The sequence below is a fragment of the Lactuca saligna genome, chromosome 5 (genome assembly GCF_052625555.1).
Source record: "Lactuca saligna cultivar CGN05327 chromosome 5, ASM5262555v1, whole genome shotgun sequence".
NCBI classification, from domain to species: domain Eukaryota; kingdom Viridiplantae; phylum Streptophyta; class Magnoliopsida; order Asterales; family Asteraceae; genus Lactuca; species Lactuca saligna.
The window spans coordinates 122748922-122755868 of record NC_136421.1 but is presented as its reverse complement, the minus strand read 5'-3'; positions in this window follow the sequence as shown (position 1 = coordinate 122755868).

The window sequence follows — 6947 nt, the reverse complement described above, 5'->3', positions numbered from 1 at the left end:
GGGATCATATATTCCTCCATTCTTGATATCATCTGAGATATGATTTCTAATCATTCTCTTTGTACTACTTCTCGATTTCTGATTTATGACAACAGACTAATTGAACAAATCAAATTAGCCCTAGCCCGGCCGAGCATTTACGTATGTCATCACTAAACCATCGAGGGGCCCAAAGATATCGCTTTTATCCTACTTTGAATAAAAGGAACGGATAAACTTTGATACAATGCTCGCTTGCACTCACTCACCGAATTACACACAACAATATGTTTTATAACACCAAGTTACTGGTGCGTTTACATATTATCAATGTGCAACCGATCAGCAAGATACAACTCACACATCTCGGTTTCAAGAATATAAGATGTTATCGTCTCACTAATCACTCGTAATACAATTCATGAAGTGATCCAAGTGAGCGTGGGTTTAATCTAATGCTCAAATCATATTCATAAGCACTCATGAACGTTGCAGCAAACATTTGCTTATGTCTAATACTCTTCTAGACAATCCACACACCAATTCACGACAGTCTTCATTCATATCTACTTCCAACATATGAACGACTGTGGCCCGCTTGAATAATTCGATTATTCTTAATAAACTCAATTATTCTGGAAGTCAAAACATGCAAGGTGAAACACAAGAATAATACTAATCCCATATGGCCTCAAACCTTTGAGTATAATTAAAACACGTTTTATTTATCACCATATCAATTACTCATTATCTGTCGTTTCGGGTAATCAACTTCTTACTTGAATTCCAACACTTGTCCCATGCTCCTAGCATGCACACAATGTTTACCTATGGTTCTTACTTTTGTGAAATAGACAAATTGAACACGTTTCCAATCCTTCTCATTTTACAACTCCAAATCCGTTTTCTTAAGTGTAAGAATATCAAATTCTCGCTACTTATAAAATATGCTAGATTCTAACACTTTATGCAACGATCCTTTCGTAATGTCACTGCACCAAGGTCACAAAGACTATTGCCAATGATATTACAAATTCCTCTATCGGAGATTGTTACAAGACAATTCCTTAGATATGATGTCTCTCACTCAAAGTACATTCCTTTGAACATCCTTTTGCATAAAAGTTTCTAATCTAGTCATAGATTTTCAATATTTACTTCCCAATATAGATACATTTCCATACTTTCCATATGACAACTCATTTCTTAATAGAATCTTTTATATTCATCATAATGTCAATATGGTCCATTAATACCATGCTTCCAACTACTCACAAGCAACCAATCCTCGTCGAACTTTGGATTGTTCTTTGACAGTTGTTTAATTATTTTAGTCAAAACCGATTCTAATCCCTTTTTCCCTCTAAATGCGCTAGACATTTGGAAAATTTTAGAATGGTCAAACATTAAAGCATTTGCAATCGATCCTATACCCGAAGCGTATGGGACACGATGCACAATGTTTTATTTGCTATGTTCTCAAAATTCGAATTGTGAAAAGGAATGCCGTAATCATAATCGAAATTTTAAGAACACACTATGTACCTTTGACTAAATTTATTAACATTCCACAACCTAATCCTTTAGATTTGAAATGAAGCATAATATTCTCTCCCTTAATTATAGCAAAACAACTATACAACCCTTACGACTTTGCAAGGTATAACTCTTGTTTTTCTATAATTAATATTGCCAACTTGCAAAACTTTCCATAATAATCATACAATCATAACTTTTATGCTCCCACTATCATAATGATTATTATAAAACATAACACTTATGCTCCCACTAGCTTCGACATGTATTCATAAACATCTTAACTTTCAGAGAGACAATATCTATTAAATTTCTTAAGTCCATGTTTCTAATACTTAGTGCTTTGATAATCTTTTATCAAGGCTTCTTGAACTTATACACCTTTGCCTTTAGATAGTTCATAAGTGTGTCTCAACAATTAAGACTAATTGCCAAACCTCACAATTCAAATTATGGAAAGGGATGCCGTAACTATGATCGAATTCGAGAATGCAATTTTACAATCATTATCTTTCAAAATCTTTCTTAGTGAAAGCATTTTCTCACAATCATTTTCATGAAGGAGGAAATCTTATGACACTTGGATTTAAACGGTGTATGTGTTCCTATCCATGTGAATTTGTTAAAACCAAAGTTTATGACAAATTCGAACTCATATGGATCGAACTTCCTTAATCTTGATTTCTTACCTTATGGTAGCACAGCTGCCCACCACGTCTTCTAAGTAGTTAAGTAGCTCACCTTTTCCTATCAATGTACTTTCCACTGATCAAGGTCCTTGCCTTTTATGTATTCAAATGAGAACTCATAGGACTCACATGCATAATTAACTCGATTGGATTGGCACAGAAACAAAATAATGTCTTCACGATAGGTTGTAAACCTCAACTCGTGTGCTAGTGATGATCGATAAGGTTTATTTGATTTGTTCTTGAAACTTTTCAAGACTATTAAGACTCCCACTGACTCCTTGACATATACGATTCTCTTAGCAAAAACATTTCTTGACAAACAAATATTCAAGAGTTAGTGTAGCTTATATCAAAACAAAACACTTCATAATTTTGGTCTTAGTTGGTCTTTGTCTTATCCAAGACATCACAACTTTCCACAATTGATGAATGTTATAAACCTTCTTAATACTATTCACTCAATGTCACAATCTTGACTTTAAGACTTGTTTTGGAACGAAGTATGATTGACTTCTTGATTTGACCATTTCTTCAATCTTTGATTCCTCTTCTTGGACATACAATTGTACCAAGACTCATTAGAGGATCAATTGAGATATGGTTCTTAATCATTAAGACCTATCATAAAGCATAAAAGCTACTCTCACTTTTTCTTAGAATGGAGAAACTCTTATCTTTCTGCCTACTTGATTCTTCTTATTCGTTTTGCTATTGATCTAAACCCTTTAATCAATTCAAAATTACACTTAATCTTGTAAGTGTAATCATATTTACTAAGCCTTTAGTAAATCATGACGAATATCTTTGTTACTCTTATGGTGAACTTGATCAACACACAACTTTGTGTACTCGATCTCCTAGTCCTTCACTTGACACTTTGTCAATGAATTAGTCCAATTTCCAAATACGAAATTTCTCATTCATCGTGCATCCACATTGCATGATTCCAAGTTTCTGTCCAATTGAAACTTGGGCGATGAGAAACTCTCCCTATTTGGTAAATTCTTGACATTTCCATAAATAACATAACTAAGAATCACATCCATTCGTTGTAGAAATATTCAAACATCAATTTTCATAACGATTTCATTGCAAGGAAATAAACAAATAAATAAGTGATTCAAAATTTATTTTATTTATAAAAGCAACGGAAAAACATTTGTCCTTACAATGCAAAATCCATTGAAAACTATGTAAGAAATGAAAATTTTCTAACAACTCTATCATAACTATCTAAGCTCAAAATCCAATCTTCAAGTCCATGCGATCAAGATCCATCTCTTGTGATTAGATTCATCTTGCTTTCTTATCAAGCTTCCTTTCTTTTCACCGATCCTTCAAAACATTCAAATGCAATCTCATCACATCATGTATTAAGAATCAATGAATAGGAACTTAATGGAGTTAGATAGTGGATTCTTACCTAAAGCGTAGTCATACCTTTGACTCTCCCATCTCTTAGATCTCTTAGGTAAATAGGGCAACTTTGTCTCCAATGCCCCTTCTCTTGGCAATAAAAGCAAATTGAATCTTTTGGAACAACACATGGAACTACTTCAGACATCGCCTTTTTCTTATGATCAAACTTTTCGATCATTGCATGTCTTTCATTGCCATTGTCTATATCCATAGAGGTCTTGAAGGCAGATTCACCAATCAACTTTGCTTTTCTATTGCGCTAAACCATTGTTGATTCAGCAGCAATAAGCATGTAGGTGATATCTATAAGTGTCACGTCGTGGTTCATCATATAGTACTCTCTTACGAACTCACTATACGAGTTAGGAAGTGACTGAAGAACCCAATCAACAGCCATTGCTTCACCGACAACGGATCCCATCATTCTTAATCTATCAATGTGTGACTTCATCCCTAAGATGTGTGCACACACCGACTTGCCCTCTTTATGTTCACTTGCCAAAAGGGCTTGAGTGATATTGAACCTTTCAATTTTACAATCTTGTGGGTTAGGGAGAATAGTTGGAGGAGGAGGAGGAAGTGAAGTATGATTTCTTGTTCCTCGATCGAATCGTGGAATATCATCTTCATGTGGAATGCTTGTTCCACGGGATTTGAGAAGACCATAGTTGTCGAACTTTGACATCAGGAGAAAAACGAATTCAAGTTAGTTGATTGATTGAGTCCTTGGTAAATCACCCAAATGAAATTCCAAGGCTAGGACCCAACACAATATCCTGCAACTCGGGAGAGGGATGCCGTAACCCAAATCGCAGAACATTTGAAGGTAAGTGAATGACGATTCACTAATTTCCACCATGAAAAACGAAAAAGAAATTTAAGTTTTAAATCTATGAAAACTCCTAGATCCTTTGAGATTCATTGAACATTTCAATGGCATGTTTAAATCTCGATATGCCCCTCTTGTTTGTGACTGGGATGCCGAGGATCACAAAGCGGGTGTGAATAACCATGCAAACTACATGGTTCCCTCACATGTTACAATCACCTATTCGATGTGCCGGTAAACCACACACGCTCCACCGAACTATGACAAACATTGAGTCACCCTTTGCTACCTTTGCTTAGAACCATTTAGTGTGCCGGTAAACCACACACGCTCCACTAACGTCTTCGCAAGGGCACAAAGTGTAATTTCATGGAATTGCATCAATTCACTTTTTGCCTAAGTAACTAAGATTGGGAATTTGAAAAACATTTAGTTACTTAGTATTTCATTATACTTATAATGGAAGGTTTCGTCCTATCCTACCCGTTCGGCTAACGACCCTCCACTAGTCAAGAGTGCGGTGGGTAAGAGTGGATACCCATTCAATCGCCATTTTATAGGCAATTTCCTTAAACACCCCTTATAGACCAGCTTCGTGAATGAGGCCTACTAACGGTAAGACTGACTTTTACTCATACATATATATAATGTTAGACTTTTAATGTTATATATAGTATAGAGTGTATTTTATACTTTTAAAATACTATATGGTTAACTTTAACAATTACACTTTTAATTCAATTAAAAGGTTAACCTAAACTTTTTATGGATTTATTAAATCTCTTTTAATTATACACCTTAATTAATTAATAAAACCATAAGGGTGTGATTTGAACCTTTTCAAAACAATACAAGAGTTTTAGAATTTAACATTTCTAATTATCCTTTTAATCAACCTTTAAATTCCATAACTTGAGGGCAAGTTTTGAAACATTTCAAGCCATAAGGGTTTAGAATTTAAATATGCATCAAAATTAAACTATTCAATCAAAATTTAAATTCCAAAACTTGAGGGCAAGTTTTGAAACCTTTTTCAAAACATTAGGGTTTTAACTATTTAAATTTCAAAACAAACAAAACTTTTGGGGTTCAAATTTAAACTATGAAACCTAAAGGGATTAATTTGAAACTATTCCAAACTTTGTCAAGAATATTCTAGATCACATAATTCAAATAAGGCAATTAACTATAATTGGTGGTTATCTAATTAGATCTAGTTCAAATTCTTGCAAGATAATGATCAAATAATTTCCATAACTTCACATATATCAAATAAGGTAACAATTATCTAATTAGATGACCAAAATCTTTTATTTTGACAAGGATAATCATAAAGGATTAACAAAATTCGAATTTTATTAAGTTTAAACAATTATGGTAATTATCCTAAGTCATAATAGGTAAAAATCCCGAAAATCCGCCTGTCTGACGAGTTGACTCGTCGAGTCAGCCTTGGACTCGTCGAGTCTGCATGGACTCGGCGAGTTCAGCCATGGACTCGGCGAGTCCAGCCTCCAGAATCCAAAAAATCGAATTTTCCAGTTATATCAAGCATCAATACAATAGAAACCAATCTAGGCTCTGATACCACTGATGGGTTTTAGTCATAAGACATCATATGTGCTCATACAAACCCTAATGCTTGGATCTAGGTTTCTCTATTGTACATGCTTTGAATCCAAGACTATAAAGCCTAATTCTAGCATACATATAATCATATTAACATGAGAATAAGTTTATAGTATTACCTTGATTGTTATGTAGCAATAACAATCACAAATCTCCTTGAATTGACTTTGGAAGGCTTAGAGTCACAAGTGTCACTCCTCTAATGGTTCACAAACACCATAAGCAAGAGGATGAAGAGGAGAGAGGTTGGAGGCTGCCAAAAACGTGTGTAAACCCTTACAAGAAGCTTAGCCACGTTTTTGAGCCATAAGGGGTCTTTATATAGTTGGGCTATTAGGGTTATCTAACAAGGAAACCCTAATTTGGATGCTTAAGCCCTAAGCAACCCATAGACTCCTTTAATTAAGCCCATGGACGATTTCCTTATGGGTTTCCCATTAGAATTCGTCCATCCCTTAATACAAGGCAATCCATGGCCCAAATTGCAATTATCCTATAATTACAATTCCAGTCCCTTAAGTTTAATTAATCTCTTTTAGTCACAAAACTAATTACCAATTAATTATTGACTAATATTAATTAAACAATATGATTTCTCCTTTAATATATTATTCCCATAATATATTAATAAATCATATTTAATCCTTACTCTCCATAATTCATCCTATCAAGTTGCTTTGGTGAAGGCAACCCAAAAGGACCATGCACCATCGGGTCAAGTACATACCAAAATAGTTATGGACTTAGACACTAATCCAACAAATAGGTCACTAAGTGTGTTCAAGTCTTTACTTGACACCGAGCACCCAACCGGCAGCTTCGTCGGATCCACTTATATTAGGTGAGTTCATACCCCCGAATTA